At 34.7% G+C, this 24,990-nt stretch overlaps 1 protein-coding gene across 1 annotated transcript in view; it reads right to left on the bottom strand.

The window, feature by feature from the left end:
• The window catches only part of LOC138716204 (ATP-binding cassette sub-family G member 1), a 372,962-nt gene that overhangs the window by 313,483 nt on the left and 34,489 nt on the right, over positions 1-24,990 (bottom strand). The window lies entirely within an intron of this gene.

The raw sequence follows: 24,990 nt of genomic DNA, 5'->3' as shown, positions 1-24,990 counted from the left end.
CGAAATTCAGCTGTTAAGACAAAAGGATTTACAAGTTTTTATAAATTTAACTCTTAGTTATACAGGGTGTTAAAAATTAAGAGTATAAATTTCAGGAATATGTTTATAATATTAGAGAATAAAAGTAATTTATATCAACAAAGGTTCGGAAATCTTTAGTTTCCGAGACTAATAGGCTCTCGGGTAAGATCTTAACTAGAGATGAAGTCCATAAGTTTAATAACCAGGAGCTACGGATGCAGGAAAATCCCCATTCGATTGTTTAATCTCATCAATATCTGATCCGTCAATGTTGGTGATTGCTTGTCGAGATGCCAAGTATTCCAGAAGAGGCTTACAGAACAAAAACTGCAAAGGATTCGAAATACCTGCTTTCTTTGTCGACGTACCACTAACCTCTGCCGATATATGCACTTCATGCATGATGGCGTACCCGCACATTTTAGTTTTCTTATCCGCAAGCACAACGATTAAATGTTTTCTGGTAGATCAGCGGTGACCAAAGCGGGTGTCGTGATTACATCGTGTAATCAAAGACGTTCAAACGGGTACGAGGAGTTTCCTGTACATTGCTGTGTGTTTCATTCACGTACTGAAGGAAAGCAGTGGCGGTATCATGTCACTCTACAAACTCTTTCTCTACAAGTAGTAAGAGGTGGTTTCGTAAAGAATGAGAAGGAGAACTTTTTTGTTGTTCTGTCGGACAAAATGTAATATGTTTACTTTTCTCAACGGTTCAATCAGAAGTATATAGATACATTAATTGTCATGCTGAAATTATTATTATTATTATTATTATTATTGTTATTATTATTATTATTATTATTACTGCCACTAAGTATGTGTTTTTATAATTCTTCTGCACGTTCATGAATATTGATGTTTTTAGATCTTCTCCCTAGAAGGATAACATTATTAGGTTTTTATCTCAATTTTAATCTTCTTAATATTTAGATGAGGGTAACTATTTATTAATTATTAATTTAATAATAATATTGTAGAAAAACTATGTGTCTCAGTGAAACATAAAGCAGAGTCCGTATAGGTCAGTTTATGTCAGATGTGTTTCCAATTCACTGTGGACTAAAGCAAGGAGATGCACTATCACCTTTACTTTTTAACTTTACTCTAGAGTATGCCATTAGGAACGTCCAGGATAACAGAAAGGGTTTGGAATTGAACGGGTTACATCAGCTGCTTGTCTATGCGGATGACGTGAATATGTTAGGAGAAAATCCACAAACGATTAGGAAAAACACGGGAATTTTACTGGAAGCAAGTAAAGAGGTAGATTTGGAAGTAAATCCATAAAAGACAAAGTACATGATTATGTCTCGTGACCAGAATATTGTACGAGATGGAAATATAAACATTGGAAATTTATCTTTCGAAGAGGTGTAGAAGTTCAAATATCTTGGAGCAACAGTAACAAATATAAATGATACTCGAGAGGGAATTAAACACAGAATAAATATGGGAAATGACTGTTATTATTCGGTTGAGAAGCTTTTATCATCCAGTCTGCTGTCAAAAAATCTGAGAGTTAGAATTTATAAAACTGTTATATTACCGGTTGTTCTGTATGGTTGTGAAACTTGGACTCTCACTTTGAGAGAGGAACATAGGTTAAGGGTGTTTGAGAATAAGGTGCTTAGGAAAATATTTGGGGCTAAGAGAGATCAAGTTACAGGAGAAAGGAGAAAGTTACATAACACAGAACTGCACGCATTGTATTCTTCACCTGACATAATTAGGAACATTAAATCCAGACGTTTGAGATGGGCAGGGCATGTAGCACCTATGGGCGAATCCAGAAATGCATATAGAGTGTTAGTTGGGAGGACGGAGCGAAAAAGACCTTTGGGGAGGCCGAGACATAGATGGGAAGATGATATTAAAATGTATTTGAGGGAGGTGGAATATGACGATAGAGAGACTGGATTAATCTTGCTCAGGATAGGGACCAATTTCGGGCTTATGTGAGGGCGGCAATGAACCTCTGGGTTCCTTAAAAGCCAGTATTATTATTATTATTATTATTAGTATTATTATTATTATTATTATTATTATTATTGATCACTAAGTATGTGGTTCTATAATTCTTCTGTACGTGCATGAAAATTGATATTTTTTAATCTTCTCCCTAGAAGGATAAAATTATTAGTTTTATTTCAATTTTAATCTTGTTAATCTTTAGATGAGGGTAACTATTTATTAGTTATTCATATAATAATAATATTGTAGAAAAACTGATTCAATATTATGTGCCAACGACCTGTTAAACGCCAGGAGTTGACATGTCTTAAATCATAGCCAGGAAGAGAAAGAATTTATTTTATTTTTGTTGGTTATTTTACGACGCTTCATCAACATCTTAGGTTATTTAGCGTCTGAATGAGATGAAGGTGATAATGCCGGTGAAATGAGCCCGGGGTCCAACACCGAAACTTACCCAGCATTTGCTTATATTGGGTTGAGGGAAAACCCCGGAAAAAAACCTCAACCAGGTAACTTGTTTCCGACCGGGAATCGAACCCGGGCCACCTGGTTTCGCGGCTAGAGGCGCTAACCGTTACTCCACAGCTGTGCACGGAAGAGAAAGAAGAGATAAATAAATGTAAGGAAGTCAGCTACCTAATGGGGTTTGAAATATCTCGTGCTCTAAAGTCTTTTAATAGAACAGAATTTCTCAAAAGAATAATGATTAAAATAGCTTAAATAACTTGTCCATAAGAAGTTTTTAATATTGAAAAACTACGAATTTTTCGACCAAGTATCGAGAGAAGAACTTAGAAAATTCCTGATTTATTCAATAGGAAGGTTAAAAAAAGAAGCAAGAAGAATCATAGGCTACATTATTCACTGGATCTTGATGACAGCAGAAACATTACTGATACAGAAAAGCTTGTGACTTTTATCCGCGGGATTGATCAAGATGTTAGTACAGAAACCACCACTGGTTGTAGTTTTCATGGCAAGTACCTTTCCTCCGTTTCCTTACTTCATAGACTGTCTGTCGCATGTAATCACTGCAGCTCGAGTTTTGATCACCGCTGTGGTAGGTGGACAGGTACAGATGGTCCATTAGCTCGGCCTTCACACTCGCCTGATTTAAACCCGCTGGATTTCTTTCTGTGGGGCTATGCTAAGTTCTTAGTGTACTCATCTGCAGTGGATGATGTAGAAAATTGCGAATGAATTGTTTTAGTTTTTCAGACGATCTCGCCACACTAGGATTTCAATGAAACGACGAACTGAGACATGTACTGAAGCAGTAATTGTACAGGGACATTTTATTTTTACTAACATTTTTTATATTAACCTGTCTATACCTTTAGAGAACCGGAAACACCGCTTGCTCCCCCCTCCACGACTGGAGTTCGATGATACTGGCGTAAAACACAAATCACTCTACTAGGTATAGGATGGAAGAAAAGTAGTTCATCCATTTACGTAAACTAGGAAATATCGCGATTTTGAGTTTGATAATTTTCATTAGGTTTTTCTTTAATCAAAGTACAGTACTGTATTAAGAATAAGTGTTTTTACTCACGAAGTGAGTTATCCATGCGAACGTATTCATTATGCAGTGTATACTATCTACAGCACATTAGCGTACAATATAGAGAAAGAAGTTAAATTGAAAAATAATCATAATATGAATATTTAAACACAATTTTGAAAATGGTGGCCGTTCATTTCGATATAGGCTTCAGTTCTTTTGTGCATATTATCGCACTATAGACTATTGCATCTAATTCCAATTGCCAGTTTCGTCCTTCGTACTAATAATAATAATAATTATTTATTTATTTAATCTGGCAGTAACTAGTAACTCATGTTGAAATAATTCTGTACCTACTCTACGTACTGTAAATTCAATCTTCACTTCTGCCCGACCCGAAAATATAAAATTACTCAGACATGCTATCTACTGTCCGTCCAAGTGGTTATGCCGCAGGATTGTAGAAAGGGAGAAAATCACGTGACAGTTAATTACTTAACGAGGCCCTTTTATTTAACTTAAATTAAACAGCTGTATAATATTACGTAAACTTCCAATTCCTAAGAGAAATTAATGTTTTCAGAAAAGAGCTAAGACAGCCCAGCTATTACAGAGGGGCGAGCAGAAGCAGGTGGGGGAAATCGGGATGCGACGTAGGCAAACGGACAGTACCTGTGCGAAAATATGATTCAATATTGAAAGCTCTTTCGTCACTGGAAAACGCGAACATATTTCTGGAACGTACTATACTCAGTAACTCAGTACTGCTTACTATCTGCGGTCTTGGTTCTGTGTGGAGTTGGAACTTCCTTAGTAGAAGGGGTGGGAGTGAAGTACATTCAAAAACTCAGGTACAATAAAAATTGAAGTAAAAGTAAAATGATGTCCCTGTACATGTTGAACATTTCCTCTAAGTTTATGTGAAGGGATTTTGTGATTACAAATTCTTAAGAAATCGGTAACTAAGTATTTTAAAAGCCATGCTGACATAACTCAGTTTTCTTCTCTTCATATTATGAATCCACTCTTGAAATTCTAACATATTTTTGAAACATACTGTGTAATCCTTTTCATACCGTGTTACTGAACCTACCTGAACTTATTTACAAAGCAGAACAGGACATGTAGTTACAATAATTATATTGAGATGTTTGATACAGAATTTGATTAAAATTCAAACTAGTTGTGTGCCTGAGACCACGAAAACATCAAAACCCGTTTGGATCAAGTCTTACAAGTTACAAGGTTGGGAATTTTAGCCTTATGTCCGAACTCAAAGACAAATGCAGGGAAATTTTTAGACGATAGAATCTCGAGTTCACATTTCTATAGGCTATAGTGAGGTTCACATATGATTAGATCCTAAAATCTAATATGGCCGTCTTTTCAATATTGCCAACTATTACTAGATATCTCCAAAGCAAGTAAAATCACAACGCTATGTGCTGAAACAATAACCCAGTCCCTGGATAGAAGATAAATTACTTTTATTGCACACACCGGGAATAGAACCTCGAAACTTTTTTTTTTTCGCCCGTATGCCGAATTTTTTTGTCCCGCAGGAGTTCTTTTACATGCCAGTAAATCTACTGACATGAGCTTGTCGCAATTAAGCACACTTAAGTGCCATCGACCTCGGCCGGGATCGAACCCGCAACCTCGAGCATATAAGGCCAGCGCTATACCGACTACGCTACCGAGGGCGACTAGAACCTCGAAGAGCGCTTGGTTGGGAAATACTCGACCTATCCACACAGCCACAATGGCGGACTCATGAGCATTTCACGGGTTTAAAATTGCTTAAAGCCATAAGTAGAACATACATACATACATACATACATACATACATACATACATACATACACGCACCTGTGGAGTAACGGTTAGCCGCGAAACCAAGTGGCCCGGGTTCGATTCCCGGTCGGGGCAAGTTACCCGATTGAGGTTTTTTCCGGGGTTTTCCCTCAACCCAATATGAGCAAATGCTGGGTAACTTTCGGTGTTGGACCCAGGACTCATTTCACCGGCATTATCACCTTCATCTCATTCAGACGCTAAATAACCTAAGATGTTGATAAAGCGTCGTAAAATAACCTACTACATACACAGGTTGTATAAAAAGTAATGGCAACACTGCTGTCACGTGACGATGGTGCGTTCGAGAGCTGCCAGCTGTGTGGACATGAACAAGGACTGTTAGATGAGTTAGTGCAGCCAGCGGCGACGACAGTACTCCATCAATCTACTGCAGTGTGTAGAACGTTCACTTTCATAGGGAAAGTGCAAGCGCCCTAAGACCATCCTTACAAAACTAGAGGAACGTTCCTGGATCAAAATTGAAATGGCACGAGGTCATAGTGCACAAGAATGTTTTCTGGGACTGCGTGAAGCACGTGGCGATGCAGCGTTGCCATATCGCACAGTTGCACAATGGGTTAAAGCGTTCCGAGAAGGCCTTGTTGCACCTGTACCAAAGGGAAGGTGACGACTTTCTTGGATGAATCGTCGCTATGGACGAAACCTGGACTCGCTCGTATGAATCAAACTTGAAACGCCAATCAAATGAACGGAAACATCCCGGTTCTCCTCGTCCAAAGAAAGTGCGCCCTACACAAAGTGCTGTGAAGGAGATGTTCATTGTGGCGTATGACATTGATGGGGTAATACTGCACCACGCTGTACCTCCAAGGCAGACGGAAAACGCGGACTACTGGAACATCCACCGTACTCACCCGATATGATCCATGCGATTACGATCTTTTCACCAAAGTGAAAGAACCACTGCGAGGGACCCGGTACAATACCAGAGATGAACTTATCCGTGCTTTAGGGCGGTCAATACGGAACATCAACAAAGATGGACGCGCTGATGGTGTACGACGCCTTCCAAACATTTGGCAAAAGGTAATTAATAAGGGGGGCGACTATATAGAAGGTACGTAAATGGTGTACCCCTGTGAATAAAGCCATGTCAGAAATATCGAACTGTTGCCATTACTTTTTATCCAACCCTAGTACATACATACATATATACTCGTAGTAACAGTTGATCATATTTTACTCGAGTGCACGAAACACAAGGCCCGAAACAAACTGAAAATGACCATAAATTTCAAAGGAGGAAGGTGGCCACCGAACAATACTGATCTCATTATCAAATACTTAAAGACATATTGTGAATTCATAAGAAAGGTAGATTTAGTAAGTAGACAAAACGTATAGCATTAAGATAAACGAAATGTCGAACAGGTTAATGTAATAAAATTATAAAATTGGATTATGACCATTTAATTCGAGAAAAATTCGTATCGGCACCGGGAATCGAACCCGGGACCTCTCAGCTCTGCGCGCTGAGTGCTCTTTTCCAACTGAGCTATGCCGGGACACGATCCACGGTGCCGGCCGAACTCCTCTCGTTGTAATGAGGTAGGCGAGACCTCATATATAATGAATATGTGATGTATAAAATTGGAATTTAAACGTATACAGAAAAAGAGTACACAAAATAGATTAAGAATAAGTATCAAATAGCAATAAATACATTAGTTGAGGAATTATATTGAAACATACTAAGTTTGTCACAATAGAGTAAAAATAAAATTTGATTGTATTAAGTTAATATAAATAATAATGTAGGATACAAATCTCAAATACAATATCAGTACACTTAATGATAATGTAACATGTAAATATACACTATTCAAAAAATTATTTCTACGTTTTATAATATGATACATTCAATTCTAGTCACAATAGCATAAAATTATATTGAACATGACATTTACGTATAAGTAACAAAATTCTGTCCCATATAAGAAAATTGTAATCCTGTAAGCACAAACCAGACATGTAGTATTGCTTATGTAATGGAGCATGTTGTCCAAATAAAGAAATATATATATACATACATACATACATACATACATACATACATACATACATACATACATACATACATACATACATACACACATACACATATAGGGCCGTATTCATAGACATTCTTAGCGCAGGCTTTCGGTGGATGATCAGCGAACTAACGTTTTTCGTATTCATAAACCAGCGTCACCGATATGATATAATATGAATCCTGTTTAGCACGCTCGTAGCTCGGGCTAGCGAAATGTCTATGAATAGCACCCATAGTGTTCTGCCCAAGGGCAGGTCTTTCACTGCAAACCCAGCATTCTCCAATCTTTCCTATTTTCTGTCTTCCTCTTAGTCTCCCCATGTTACCCATATATTATCTTAATGTCTTCTATCATCTGATTCTTCTTCTACCCTGAACTCTTCTCCCGTTTACCATTCTTTCCAGTGCAACCTTCAGTAGGCAGTTTTTTTTTCAGCCAGTGACCCAGCCAATTCATTTGTCTCTTCCTGATCAGTTTCAGCATCATTCTTTCTTCACCCACTCTTTCCATCACAGCTTCATTTCTTATTCTGTCTGTCGGTTTCACAGGCTCTATTCTTCTCTATATCCTAATTTCAAATGCTTTTAGTCGCTTCTCTTCACCTCGTTGTAATGCCAATATTTCTGGTGCCACCGAAATTCACCGCAAGGGTTAAATATCAGTTCTATCAAGGTTTTTGACCCGATCAGAGACCGGGAAATCCCAATTAGCCTTTGCCGCCCAATCAGAAGAGAAATGTCTTCTATGTCCCAAGCTACGAATCGAACCTCGGATAGCTTGGTTGGGAAGAGCTAATGCTATCCACACAGCCAAAACGGCGGATTCACGTGTAAGCAGATCTCTGTTTGGAGCAGAAGCCTAACTTGCGTAATTGTGAAGTGAATATTATTAAATTGCCCTTGCACACGAGTACAACTGCGAGTTCAATGTTTCATAACCTTTTCACCTCCGAAGACCTCTTCCATGTCTTCACGTTTTGAAGTAGCTATCTATAAATGTAATGAAACACTAATTAAATGAAGACTGTAGCGATACTGGTACTGATATATAACCTTGAACCACATCTGAAGGGAAGAAGTCTGGGTACTATACAAACAAACCCCTGCGGTGGTTGAGTGATCAGATCTTCGGCCTGTCACTCAGGCGGTCCGGGTTCAAGCCCCGGTCAGGTCTGGGATTTGTCACTGAAAAATTCATAGTGACGCTTGTGGCGGACAAGGTCGCATTTGGGTTTTTTCTCGGGGTTCTCCAGTTTTTCTCCATATTAGGCATATACAGTGAATCACTAAATCAGTCATGTCAATTGATGCCCATAGGATCAAGCGCGCGCTTTAGAGCTCAGGAGAGCCTGAGCGCTTTACAGCGGAAAGGAAAGAGACAGACGAAAGAGGTATTATATGCCGCTTTTTCGAGCTATATTCAGGGATGGCCAGCATTGATTTAATAGATAAAGGGAAGAGAACTTATTAAAACTGTTTCCATGTTAATTTTTAGATTTGTCTGACAAGTATAAGTGCATTATAAGAATGTAAGTTTTAATTTTTCACAAGTTTGATTTTTTTATTCAAAAGAAATATTTTTTCAACTTTTTTTATAGAACAGTGAAATTTTCAGATAAAGGCCTATTTATTTAGTAGTTTTACAGAATGTTTTCGTAAATCTAATATACCGTAAATACGTATTATTGAAGATTGTGTATTGAAAATTTTGAAAATATTCGCATGGATGTAAGGAAATTAATTAAAAAAGCAACTGCTGTTACATCATAAGCAAAAGATACGTGTAAAAATGTCAGCTCTATAGCTTCAGCACATTTCGAGAAAATAATTTAATATTCTGATGATAGGAAGTTGCTCATCAATATCACCTTAAAAGCATAATGCGATAAGAGTTTTGTTATGGAATATTAGTTACACTTAAAACATATACAGCACCTAGGTAACTTTGCTTTGTACTGCAATATTATTTTAATTAGTTTATTGATTACTTTTATAATGCTAAAGGTACCATCAATATCAATTCCAACTTATCATGTCACATTCAATCTCCTTTCTTTTTTTTTTTTGGGATATCACTTTCTTTATTAATGATGTGTTTCATCCATTTAGTACAGTATAGTTATACTACTATGGAATTTATGTGAATATTCCTTCTTAACTCTTTATTATATTATTAACATTTAAAACGCAACTGCAATATTAAGAAATTGTACTTTTGTTTTACAGACAATATAGATAATATCAAACAGAAAGAAATCATAAAAAAAAATAACGACATAAAATTTCACGTTCCGTTTGAAGTTTGTGCACCACTGTTTTCTTAATCCAACAGGCTGCTTATTCATACACGCAACCCTTCCTCTTTCCATACTTAGCGCTTGATGCCCGCGCACGACGTCAAGGTCAGAAAAATGCCTTGCTTTGACATCACTGCACTAAATGATTCGGACAATGCCCATTTATTACTAAATAATACGGTCAGTGTATAAATTTATTAATAAAGAATTTTGAGTGAACTCTTGGAAAGTTTACATTTCAAAGATTATGCACAGTGGTTTTAATGCACATTTATACTTTGATTAGGAAGCAGTAGTGGGGTTCGAACCCATATACGTCATAATGTGGCATCAACATAAGTTTTCGGACATCAGAGACCACAAGTAGATTGTCTGCAGTCTATAGAACAATGTAGTCAGATACACAAACAGCCAGTACCGGTGTGTACCTTCAATAGCTCAGCATTGTGTAGTGCATGGTTCCCAAAGTGTGCTCCGCCAACACTTATCAGGGGATTCGCGGTTGGTAATATATATTTTGAAATGCGAAGAGAAGAAAAAGAAAGACGAGTTTGTAACAGAAAAGGGTGAAGTGTATGTTTCTGGTCCAGAGACAGCTAAGGACATAGTAAACAAAATAAAAAATGAATTAGAGGAGTGTAATAGGAAGTTAAATGAGACGATAGAGATAATGAAAATAGGTGAGGAGTATGGTGGGGGAGGCTAGCTAGGATAGCGAAGTATAATATGTAGAAAATTAGTGAGATCTGAAAATGGAATGTACACAAGAAACAGACATAATAACGAACATATTGGGCATTGGTGTAGTATGGTTTAGTATCAAGTATTATTAGGAACAGTGTGTGTTCATATAAGTGAACTAAAAATCAAGAACGGAGTTATAAAAGTGTCAATTTTGAATGATCTAAATTAAGTTGTTAGTCCTCTTACTTATATCATTAATTTGAATAATCACTCTTTATGGCTTAACAAAATGTACGAAAAACAAGTTACATATCACTGTTTTTTATATATTTACTTTATGTAATTTACGTTTGCAAACGTTTGCACCCTCCAAAGGGGCATCATCAGGCATTAAATAATATACAAATATCTAAAATCATATGTGTAGAATAATGTACAAAAATGTGTATTGTGTTAGTACGAGAATAATCTCTGTGCATGAGGCTGTCATATTGTGGTTATACACATGAATATTAAAAGCACTAAGTATTATACAACGTGACATGAGTCATAATATCGTAAATTAGCTGAAAAAGATACAAATACATCTTATGTACACATTGCAAGGAAATACAAAACACTTGTGAATAAGATACGTGCTTGTGCAAAATTATGTTCAAAAGCCTTGTGCTTTTACGAAGTAGATAAAACCAATGTTGTATGACATGATAAAAAACCTGTGTTTGAAGACTGTTGTCACTTGTAGGCAATGCTTGTACTCTCTTAACAAGTTCACAATATGTCAAAAGCTCTAACGGAGATGGAATTATAAATGTTGAATAGTCACACGGTACGAAACTACGAAGAGTAGTCAAGGAAGTTAACAGAATAATTCTTAAGAGATTGAGCATAAAAAATGAAAAAGCTAAGGTAGGAGTTTTAAATACAAGAGCTATGCTTATTAGTTGATGATAATGATGATGATGATGATTATTATTATTATTATTATTATTATTATTATTATTATTATTGTAAACAGAGGATACTTAGACTATAGGTTCATTATGTATTAGTTTTTGTTATATTTGTATTGAGTGATGGCGGATTAAGAACTGGAACAAATCTAATCCGCCATGACGTGAACAAAGCTTGATGAAATAAATAAATAAATAAATAAATAAATGAAATGAATGAATGGATTGAATGAATGAATTGAATGAATGAATGAATTAAATGAATGAATTAAATGAACAAATTAAATGAATTAAATAAATGAGTTAAATAAATGAATTAAATTAATTAAATAAATGAATTAAATAAATTTAATTAATTAATTAATTAAATAAATTCATTAAATTAAATAAATTAATTAATATGTTAAAATGTGACATACATGCATAAATACACACAAAAAATTTCATCACAGAACGTTGGATAGTTTTTGAGTTATATGGGAAACGCTTCATCACTGCACAGTAAACTGAATTTGGGGGGGGGGGGAATAAATATTTTTTTTTAAATCGTAAAAACATTGTTTTCATACAGCAGGACAGTGTTTTAACATACTAAGATACAGTAATGGAGGAAAAAATGTTAAATATTTCCAAAATTTTACTGCTGTAAGCTGTACCTAACCCCTTAAACTGAAATATTAATTTTTACGCATTTTTTCACATACAGATATTATGTTGAATGTTCTGCTGAAGTAGATGCACAGTAATTTTTTTCTGCTGAAAAAGATGCAGTCTTTTTCCTGCTGAAGTAGATTCACAGTGTATTTTATATTTACACGAACTGTACATTTGTTCAAGAAGTTTGAGCTCTTTCAACATTACATTTTAACATACATTCTCTACGGCTGCATTTTAACCTGATAATGCTAAAAGCGGCAGGGGCAAGTTACCTGGTTGAGGTTTTTTCAGGGATTTTCCCTCAACCCAATATGAGCAAATGCTGGGTAACTTTCGGTGTTGGACCCCGGACTCATTTCACCGACATTATCACCTAAGACGCTAAATAACCTAGATGTTGATAAAGCGTCGTAAAATAATCTACTAAAAAAATGCTAAGAGATAATTGCTATCGGACGCTGTCGTCTATCTCTAGTATTCGGTAGGAAACTCACAAGTAAATCCCTTTTTTGAGATCGAGAAAAAAAGGGACATTTTCCCGTCCCGAAAGATGTTTTTTGGGATGGTGGGCCTTTTTGTAAAAAAAAAAAACGGAACGAATGGGATCCCTATCCTAAGCATGAGATCACACTCTTTCAGGGGAGTACTAGAATTATTCACAGTTTCTTTGTATTATATGTTTCTGGCAATGAAACTGTTTTTTATAATTTTTTTTTTTCAGACAAGTCCAATGTACTACCGGTTGCATCAATCTCCTGCGTCACGTGAGTTTTGAATGAAGCGGCTTGCCAAGGCGAGAGTGATAATGTAAGCTGTCTGCCCACCACGTGTTGCAAAAACACGTTTCGTACAGAGAGTTTAGTAATTGGTCTCAAAGTGCGCATGTCTATATGCATCATCCGCCAACTCCATGTCTTTCAGAGCATTACAGTCTGCATGCACGACTTGAGACAGTAAATAAGTGGAGCCCATTCATACACAGTTTACAAACTGGACTCTGTGTACACGTCATGTTTATATGTAACATCTGTCAGCTACATGACGTTCAGGGTTTTAGTCTGCACGCAAGATCTGAAACTGTAAATGACTGGATTCCAGCACGTGCAAAAATCAAAATTAACAATATCGCTCATATCTAGAGATGGCCGATATTTCACAAACCGATATTTAGTCACAGGTATTTTTTTGTCACAGATAAACCTGTGACTGATGACGCGAAATATCTGTGACAAAATATCGCTATCGAAATCTGCTCCGTGTTCAGTACTCTGGGACTGATATTTCCTCCTCTACGATGTAGGTTTGCGCGTGCGCATGATACAATAACAGCAATTGGGCGGTAGTTTCTCCATCTTATTATAAACTAGCCGTACCCGTGAGCTCCGCTGCACCTGTTAGAAATAAATATAAAGTAATTACATAATTAAAATAGGACGTTTGATCCAGGGAACAACTTTTACAACAGCGCAAGATAATCTGCTTCGCTCATTACCCAATTTTTTTTGCATTGCATTTATTGCATATAATATTTTATGTATTTTAACACGATTCAAATGAGCATGGTTAAAATTTGAATTATAAAATAATGGATTGCTAAGCTAACGTACTATTGCTGCATACTAAATCAATACACTCTCGTTGTTCGTTAATTCTCTGAGATTAAAATGAGTGTACATAAATATTATTTTACGAAATACAGAAAACGAATGTACAAAATAGCCTATCAAATTTTCTGTGCATAAGAAGCTATTTTAATCTTACCTGTCCTCGATTTACTCAGACGTTACTGTAATAAGTTAATAACATTATAGCATTATGTCCATCTAGAGAAACTACACTTTCTAATGGTGAAATAATAATTAATTATACAAATCGGTTAATTTAGCTTCTGATATTACTTCATACAAACACAGAAACATTCTCTGTAGGCTATGTTTAATAGCTTTCGATTGTTGATGTCCAAGGCCCCTGTTTCGATTGTTGTTGTCCAAGGCCCCTTATAGACGAAGTCATTTGTTTTTAATTCATTGCACCGTCTTAGATGGCGTTATTTTAATTTTAAAACTCATTTATCTCATTAAATATCAGTCCTATCAAAATTTTGTAAAGAATAAGACTTATCGGAAATACTTTTCAAAGAAACTTTTGTTATGTAACATTTTTCACAAAAATCAATAATAAGCGAGATATTTCGATTTATTTAATTCAGGTCCCCTTATAACCCCCCTTTCAAATAAAGTATTTTGAATGCCATATAGCCTAAAATCTAAGTTACAACGAACGTAATTTATATTCCAATTTTCATCGAAATCCGTTCAACCATTATCGCGTGAAAAGGTAACAAACATACAGACAGACATACAAACAAAAATTTCAAAAATGTGATTTTTGGTTTCAGGGTGGTTAATTATATATGTTAGGACCAATTATTTTTGGAAAATCGAAAATTACCAGAAAAATTTCGGCTACAGATTTATTATTATTAGTATAGATTATGTAGTTATTACACGATTAAAATAATAACACCATTGGTTACCAGTACTTAATCTTGTGTAAAATCCTGTCTGAACAACTGTTTTGTTTTGTAATTATTTTCCAATGTTTTGCCGAATACGTATGTTTCATTAATTTTTATTCTACGACTCAATATTATAATGTTAATTCACGACTTAAAATAATTTATCCGTTATATTATTATTATATACAATAAAAAGGATCAATTTTTAAAATGACTAGGATAATCATATAACCTCAATTTCTCCATACCCAACTACATTTAAAACTGATCAACTGGTTCAATATCTGTAATATAACCTCTTGGTACATGAGGTTAACTTTAAACATGTTACTGTTCAGTTAGATAAGTATTTATTTGTTAATGGTACTTGTACATAATTTATTTGTTGGATTTTCCCATATAAATCACTGATGAGTGGTGTGTGTAGAGAAATCGTATTCATATTTCACTGCTCCTCAATATTTCCTGCTAATTTTTATCGGTGTGACAAAATATCGGTGTAATTCATGCTACGTATCGATATAAAATATTGGTGTGACAAAATCACCGATAAAAGTCACAGATATTTAATTGTCACAGATACTTGAAAATATCGTTTAAGCTCATCTCTATTGTCGACAGTCAGTTAATACTATGCCTTTAACGGGGCGTAAATCACCCTTCAAAAATTGTCCAAGGTTTTATTAACAATCATGTGCAACAAAACTGCCATAAGTTCCACAATTTATGACAGTCATTAAATAGGAAGAACAACGCCATGCATTAGCAGGTTCTTCCAGTCAATCATTGATTTATAATCTTATTGTGCCGAGTTTTCTGTTCTTTTAATGACTTAACTGTTGTCTGTAAAAAAATACATATTTTAGTGTCAGCATAATGGATTCTTGTTAAAATAAAATTCTACGTTTTATTGCTTATTATAAAACGAAGCTACCATGTTCATAATCCAGCAATCTCCAATCTTCCTTCTTTTCTACTTTCCGTATACGATCCATATAGGCTTATGAGGCTATATGCAGAACTCAGTTAGGCACGGTATTGCATATTTGATGTTGCTCACACCATACGGAATTTATTTCTACATCAAAACTTGCCTATTTACAGTTTCATGAGGCCTCGAAAAGCCGAGACTATGTTCGGCTGTTTGTCTATTAGGGTGGAGTGAAAATATGAAGTTTATGGAATCAAAATGTAATAGCAGGGGAAAGTTGTGGCGTGATAAAGAACACTGCAAAATATATTTTCTCTAGATTAATATTTAGAGGTGCCCCAAGAGCATCATATTTTGAAATTTTCACAAAATTTTGAGATTCAGATTTTTTAATGAGAGAACATTTTCCAGTGATTTAATCTGAACAGGATATCAGGAACATGTTAAAAAATACATGTTTAAAACTCTGCATATCTTTGGTCTTGTTTAATTTTGAAGTGTCACAGAAACATCAATTTATAAGAAAATTGGGAATAATCACAAAACTCTTAGGTATGATATAATTAATATAATAAAATTATGGAAATTTATTCTTTTTGTGTTGTAGGGTATTTAAAACAGAATATCTCTAATACTAATACAAGAACTCTGACATTCTATCCTGTATTCGCAATGCCTGAGGGGCTGAATCCATCACAATTATCTATCATGACGTAATGAAACATTATCTATGGGTCAAAAATGAATTAAAATCTGACTTCAAATCAAAAGAATCTATTGTTGGAGAGATTTCAGAAAGAGTTGCTGTCAAAACTAAGGAAATCCAGGTAAGGACATAAATTCTGAAAGTCAGTCATGCGCTGTGGAGAGTTGAAGTTAGTCTCCTGTTAGTTACAGCTCTAAGCGGTTGTGTTTCGCCATATTTACAAAGCAGGAACAGCGATCTTGGCTGAATGTTAATGCACAGTATTTCCGTCATTTTTTAGCATAATCTGAGACTAGCGTTGCGAAGAAAGCGCCCACAAATTTTGCAGGATAACGCAGGGGCGCACATTGCAAAGCCTGTAGCTGATTTTTTAATGTCGCTGGGGGTGGGAAGTGCTTTTCCATCCACCACATTCACCGGACTTAAGCTTAATCTCAAAGATGAAGGAATCACTACGTGACGTTCGATTCCGGACAGTTCCGATATTCTGCAGGCAGTAGGGCGGTTCATCAGACACATCAACAGACCAGGAGCTGCTACAAGGATACTACGACTTCCACATCGCTGGCAACGAGTTGTAGACAATGCTGGTTACTACACTGAAGGACTGTAGAAGTTTCACAGATATATCACTTGTATATTCGTAATAAATAAATAGTTGCCATTATTAAAGTTACAACCTGTGTACAAGAATATTACAACTGATTCGTGCTTACCATGATCAATACACAAACTTAATGAAGCCTTGTAAGAAACGACATAGTGACGACAACTAAAATGACAGCATTGCAAAATTCAAACAAGAAGCAAATAAACTAGATTATATATGCAGTTGCAAATGCAAAAAAATGTAATACTGTAGGCCTAATTGTGATAAAGACCGCCGTGTTCCAAAACCAGAAAGAATGTTTTACTAGAGCAAAGAACAGAAAGAAGGATAATAATTGGACCTGTTGATTTTGTTACCACTTAGAAAGAAATGAAAAAGAGAACAAGAATAATTATAAGTAATTGATTAACTAGCGGACTTACTCGTGTTAATTATGTAAGTCTGTGCGGCTTACAGCTGTACGCAAGATTCAAAATGGAATAACTATAACTTAAAAAAGGGCTGAAATAGAATTTTTGCCATATTTTATGTAAAATGCTATATATCTTGTCCCTTTGGATACCCTCAAAAATACTGTATATTGCACCCCCAATTTAAAGTCTTCCAAATAAAGTTTAAATATGTGATTTTACAGCAATACATTAGCTATGTAATGAAAAACAAAATAATAAAATAAATATACAAAGAGGCAAAAAATTATAATTTTAAGAAACTTCAAAGCCTTTGGGGGACCTCAAAAATTAAATATAGAAACTCCATATTTTTCACATTCTTAAGTTAAGTAAAAATAGAGATTTTTGCAACTCTTACATTTAGAAAACAGACAAAAACAATGTCATGTGTAGATTCACTCCATCTTAGTGTCTATGTATTCTTGGACATGTGCTGGGGTCATGCCCAAGAGGCGAACTTCTCATTAATGCAAGATATCACAAAGTTAGAACCGCATTGGCCTCTACCATAAAATGCTTGGAATGGCAAGTTCATGAAGAAATCCACTGTCTCTCTACTGACGGTTCACATCGTAGAGCAGATATAATTAAAATAAACAGATGTACACAAAAGGCAATCATTATCGATCCGACTATCAGACGTGACAGAGATTTACAGCAGACTGATGAAGTGGATAAAGAGAAGAAGTCAATCTGTAAGCACTGCATCCCTTATCTGGCATTGAAGTATAATCTTTCAGAAGACAATTGGTCAGTTATTGGCTTATTATTTGGTTGTGGAGGAAGAATTTCTAAATTATCGTAGACATTTCTAAAAAATCTTAAAGTTCCTCTCAACTGGTTGTGTGAAACTTCCGTTTCAATAATTAAGGACTCCTTGAAGATTCTTCACGATGATTTATACTTCAACCAAACTAAAAAAAAAATTTATGCTCGACCATGCCGAAATGTAGTAAATATACACCTGATAGCAGTCCTTTAATGCATGTTATTAAAGTACACCTACTCATTAAAGTACAGGTGTTTTCAGCAAATGCCAACTCAGCTTACAGGTGTTCAGCCAATAACAAGTCAGCTTTGTACCGTTATAAAACCGCAAATATCGATTATTCTCGGATTAGCGAAAAGTCACGGAGGCTGGAAATCCAATACTGTCGCAGAAGGTTATGTTCTGGTACTATAATAATTAGCGTTAATTGTAAATAATATTCAAATAAATTCAATTTGTCATCTCGTTTTTCAATGTCGAATTCAATAATCAAGGTTATACCAAGTTTAATGGGATTACACAAGGTCAATGACATTATTGTTCCTCGGAAAAAATCAATACTTTCGCGTCTGCGCACATCTCACAATTCACGACCTAGAACAAGGTCACTTCCGATCTTGTCAGATACAAATAAAATGTATCCATCTGAATAATTTCAAGTTAGAAATATGGTCGAACATAAAAAGTCGTATGAAACTCGCCTATAATGGTAATTAAGAAGCTCGTATGAAAATTATGAAACTCGCTTGCGCTCGTTTCATAAACATACACACTCGCTTCTTAATTATTATCATTATAGGCTCATTGCATAATGTACTATAATAACACTGAACAACAAGAATTTTTGCTCCGACTTAAAACAATGTGTCCCTTATGGTTTAATGTGCGCTGAATCCGAAAATGCATCTCTTTTCTTCGTATCACGTAAGGTTTTTAAGATATACTATGATCTCACTTTTCTATAAGCGCTCCCCCTTAAACATCTGCTGCGGGTTGGGGGTTGTAAACCAAAACAAAAGCTGATGCATTTTATGAGTTTATGACTAATTTCAGATTCCTTATGGTTGTTGGCATGTAGTTTTGTACTTCTAATAAATAAACTGATATTGGTCCCTTCTATTCAGTAAATTTCATAACAGTTCAAAGTGAGGTCTACACAATGAATAAACAAGAGTGTGGTTTTATTATTTAAAAGAAAAGTTTACCATTTTGAGTGAAGGCAAATTAAAATAGGGCATTTTCATCGGTCCACAAATTCGCAAAGTTATGGCTGACTCTTTGTTTGAGGAAAAACTTTCCGTTACAGAAAAAATGGCATGGCGCGCTTTCAAACATGTTTGCTCAAATTTCCTTGGGAATTCTATGGCAGACAACTACATAGAACTTGTTGTGGAAACCATGTCAAGTGCATATGAGAAAATGGAGTGTAATATATCTCTCAAAATACACTTTTTACGTTCTCATTTGGATTTCTTTCCTTCTAACCTTGGAGCGGTAAGCGACGAGCAAGGGGAAAGATTTCATCAAGAAATATCTGAAATAGAAAGGCGATATAAAGGAAGATCATCAGCCAGCATGCTTGCAGACTATTGCTGGTTCCTTGTAAAATTAGTCCCGAGTCTAGTTACAAACAGCAGTCATCCAAAAAATTCTTTTAAATACAAGTTTAAATTCAGAGATTTTCTCATTATACGCATTAAATACTTTTATTGTTGATGTGTTTTAAACTATGTAACATCATTTTTGTATCCAGTACACATTTTTCAAGTATTATGAGGCATTTTGAATCCCTAGTGTGTTGTAATTTTAGCAGTAGCAGTGAAAAATAAAAAAAAGTAGTTTTTCATTTAAAAAATTCAATTCATTTTCCCCAGAAAGTGGTACGTGATGGGGCAATTTGGATTTTAAATTCAGATTTAAGGCACGCATATTAGTAATATTCACCTATTTTTATTTCGGAGCAAGACAAAAAGTAAAAATTTGTTCTTCAGTGTAATTAATAATTCTCTTTTTTTCTTCAGACTTTATAATCCCAGTGAAAATTATTTATTACAAATCCATATTATTTAATTCTATGTTATTTGTTTATTTTTTTTAAATCACTTACTTTGTAAATAGTTTTCTGTAATTCAGGATCCCTGTGGTCACCGATATTCTTCGGCTGATGCATTTTGATTAAATATAAACTATGTCTATGGCCTAATCTGTGATCTAAACGAAAATCCGCATGGAAGGGATCTTCCTAGAGCGACCACATTTCTGATCAGTAATTTTGCCTAAAACCTTTTCGATCAGGGACAAGCTTTAATGCAAGTTTTAAATATGTAAGAGGAGCCCATCAGTTTTACGAATCGTTTAAGAATCTTATTGGCCTACAAGTGTCCGTTAATTCGTGTTTGAACTGCCGATCCCGGATGCAGTTGAATGCCTGGTAACCAGTAGATCCATGTAGACATCCTGAAATAGATCTACTGTACATTTATTTTTAATTTTAAAATTATGACACAGTAATGTTATCTTGAGACTGGAAGATGTCAACAGGAGTGCAAAGTTCTTTGTACTACAAACTTTGCACAACATTTCGGTATTCCAATTAAAATAAATTTATTCAGTCTCCTGATATTCTATATGACAGCGATAACGGTATCCAATTTTAAAAATAACAGTTCTAAGAAATATATGGGTATAAGGAGGTAGGTCCACTCAGCCATCCATCCATCCATCCATCCATCCATCCATCCATCCATCCATCCATCCATCCATCCATCTACTACCTACCATACATCCATGTAGGTATGTAAAACTCTTTGTACATATGGGCTATTCCATATGAAATCGATCAGTAAAAAACCTCGCATTTTTATACCCTAATTTTTTCCCTAGTTATACAAGGTGTTGAGGAGAGTGCATTTTCAAAAATATACTATCGAAAGTCAAACGGTTTTCGTATTGTTGAGCGACAAATTTAGCGTATTTTATAAAAACAAGCCTCTTTCAGCGCTTACAACTCTGGAACCATTTACTGCAGAACATTGAACGAGAGCTCATTTTGAAGCTAACATTTGGTAGGTTATGTTAAGAAGTAATCCTTATTTTTATTGTATACAGAGAGACAGATAATCTGATTTTACTTACTTTTAGGCTTTTTGCCAATTTGTAAAAATCTAAAAAATATATATATATATATATATATATATATTGAGAAAAAACCTTGCATTATTAAGGGGGATTCGGCATTGTTTGGTTAGTGGTACGGCAATAAGTTTCGAGGGTATTAAACAGATTATTAAAATCTTGACTTGAACGGCGCAGTACCGCACGCACTGGCCGAGAGCTGAAGATAAGCGAGCGTTAGACGTCATTTTACTCCTGTGTTTATGAAAACCTGTGATAAAGCTAGCACAGCCATGACTGCTAGACGACACATCACGTCTTTATGTCTCCTGGCCTTGCTTACCTCGGCTAGCTCCCGCCTCACAGTCTGCTGGTTAGTTAGTCATATTTATTTTCTTTATTTGGTATTTTCAATACTTTCTTATCAACGTGCCATCAGTAAAAAAAAAGTGCTTATTTGTACTTTCAATGCGGAATCTAACTATATATTTTTTAAATATTTTTTCCTTGGCCAAGGCGTTTTAATGAGGAAAAATTTAAATTTCGCCATTTCCATAAAAAGTAAGAAAATCTGTTTATATGTCAATATAAACTTTAATTTCTCAGCATCAAAATAAACCATGATTTTGATCATTGGGTGAACGGGTTTCGGAGCTACAACAATTTAAACTTGCAAATTTTATGAAAATACGATAAATTTAAATATTTTTAATTTAAACACTATGAAGTTCTGATGCCTCAAATTTTGCACAAAGCATTGTATCACAGTTCTCTACGTACAAAAAAAGTTTTATTGTATTTAGAAATTGTAAGGTCAATTTTCTCTATATTTCGGTCGATTTGAAATTGAAGACCTCCCCGAAAAAGGATGTAACATCAAATTATTGAAATATGTGATGTACAAGTTCTACCAGAAGTTTAAGGACATTCCTTCGAAATAAATGCTTCACTCCTGCCCTTATACTTAAGTGAAATCCCCTCTTGTTTATAAAGGGATCAAACGCCTATGAAAAATGAAATTTTTTACTGCGAACTCAATCTCTCTATCTTTCAAACTGTGGATTATATAACAATTCTTTTTCTGTTATAAAATATTACTGAAAAATTAGAATAGTAAAAATGTGAAAAAAAAATCCCATTTTGGGAATATTCGTGAAAAAACATCCGAGAATATTGCCAAAATAAATTTCTTCCCGCGGGAATATTCCCACATCCCAACACCAAGTATTACTATATAATCATCTCACCGTGTTGAAATAGGCTTTTAGTTGAACGATTGATGTTACGATTGTTAAATCATTTTGTGTAAGAATTATGACACAGAATTTAACCTCTTCCAAAAAGTAGACCAGCAGGGCACTGAGTCAAGGACAGGGGCACTATGTCAGTCAGCTTATCACCGACACAATAACTATTTAGATCACTCCAACTGCTGAGTTCTTCACGTCTACTTAATGTTAGATAAACAAAAAACACTCTTTGTTTTTCAGCCAGTTGTTTAACGACTACTTGGTTATTTAGCGTCGAAGACACTGCTAATAGCGGGATGGTATTTGACGAGACGAGGACGAGGATTCACCATGTGATTAACTGACATTCGCTTTACAACTCGGAAAAATCTCGAGGAAAACCCAATCAGGTAATCAGCCCAAGCGGCTATCGAACTGACCCCCGGATCGACAAGCAAACGCGCTGAAGCCTGAGCTACGCCGGTGGGCACTCTTTGTTAACTACGGCATCTTCATGAATACATAGCTACATGTTTAACAGTTTTAATTTATTTACTCATTATCCGAAGTATAAAAGAAAGCACTGTAATGCTGCAAACAAATTTCCAGACTTTTACTGAAATACACATTTCCTGGATCCTTAATATTGAAAAAGTAGTTTTGGACACTTGGTCTGAGAATGTAAAGCGGGTTTCATTAACTATTTATTGCAGAGATTTTGTTTATACTCAGTACGAGTAAAATTATATGGGAATGACGCATGTTATATAGGCTACAACTTTAAATGAAATATTATTTATTTACTCATTTATTTATTCACTTATTTAATTATTCACTTACTCATTTATGTATTTATTTATTCATTTATTTATTTATTCATTAATTATTTATTTACTTATTTATTCAGTTATAAATTATTTATTAAATAATTATTTAATTAATTTATTATTTATTTATTCATTTATGAATTTATTTATTCAGTTATTAATTTATTAATTAATTATTTCATTTATTTTTTATTTATTTATTTATTGACTTATTTATGTATTCAATTATGTATTTATTTATTTAATTGTTCACTTATTTATTCATTAATTATTTATTTCCTTATTTATCTACGTATTAATTAATTATTTATTTATGATTTATTTACTCATTTATTTATTCACTGATTTATTTATATGGTTATTTACTTATTCATTTATTTACTTGGTTATTCAGTTAGGCCTACTCTTTTATTTTATTTGTTTACTTATGTAGCTCAGTTGGTAGAGCAGCTGGCTACTGACTGGAAGGTCCGGGGTTCGATCCCAGGTGGTGACAGAATTTTTTCTCGTTGCCAAACTTTCAGAACGGCCCCAAGGTTCACTCAGCCTTCTATAAAATTGAGCACCGGGTCTTTCCCGGGGGTAAAAGGCGGTCAGAGCGTGGTGCCGACCACACCACCTCATTCTAGTGCCAAGGTCATGGAAAGCATGGGGCTCTACCTCCATGCCCCCCAAGTGCCTTCATGGCATGTTACGGGGATACCTTTACCTTTTTACCTTTTTACTTATCTGAATATTCATTTATTTATTCACTTATGTATGTATTTATTTATGTATTCTCTTATTTATTTATCTATATATTTATTAATTTATTTATTTACTCACTAATTTATTCATTTATGTATTTATGTTAGTTTACTTATTTATTCAGTTAGGCCTACATTTTTATTTTATTTATTTATTTATTTATTTATTTATTTATCTGATTATTAATTTATTTATTTATTCCCTTATTTATTTACTTATTTCTCTATATGTTTATTTGCTTATTTATTTATTTACTTAGTTATTCAGTTAGGCCTACTTTTTATTTTATTTATTTATTTATTTATTTACTTATTTATTTATTTATTCAGTCAGCCATTCATTTATTCATTATGTATATACAAAAAAAAATTCAGTGCAAAGGAAATTCCATACATATTACAATCAGCTGTTTTTTTAAGTGTTAAGAACCGTGTAAATTTATAATTTTAAAATGTAATTCAGATAAATGCACGTACTGTACAATATTTCAACTACAGCGACACACTAAGAGTGCGTTGCACGAAAGAAAGAGAGGGAAAAAAAACTGGAACATCTACTCATTAGATGTAGATCGAAATGAATTTGCCGATGAGCTGTGTGATGTACCATGTACCATAATAATGGAAATGTTCATTTTTAATGTAAACACAATGGGGTAAAGTTCTCTCTTAAATACCGTAAGTATGGCTATTTCGAAATAGCCTGAGATGGTTACTATGAGGAATTAATATTGTCACGGTAGCCAACATTAGAAAGATAATGTGACAATGAGACGTAATGATAAATGTAACTGTATGAAGAATCTAATGGAAAATAGGAGGAACAGTTACAACTTGAGTAGCAGAAGACCTATTTCACAGCAAACCTGAAAGAGATTTTGTCTGTCTCTGGGCACTGCCCGAAGTGGACTTGTACAAATTCACACTACAGGATGGCGGTCATTTTTTATGTCTAAGGCTGTACGTATCAGCCAGTACCTCAACCAAGGTGTGTGCGTGTGTGTCTAATGCCTACTCACTTCACTTGCGTGATTCGGGTTCCGCACACTGCGGATAGATGGCAGGACTGTGACCCATTTCCA

Source organism: Periplaneta americana, chromosome 2 (genome assembly GCF_040183065.1).
Source record: "Periplaneta americana isolate PAMFEO1 chromosome 2, P.americana_PAMFEO1_priV1, whole genome shotgun sequence".
NCBI lineage: Eukaryota > Metazoa > Arthropoda > Insecta > Blattodea > Blattidae > Periplaneta > Periplaneta americana.
This window is presented reverse-complemented; position numbering and strand designations above follow the sequence as displayed.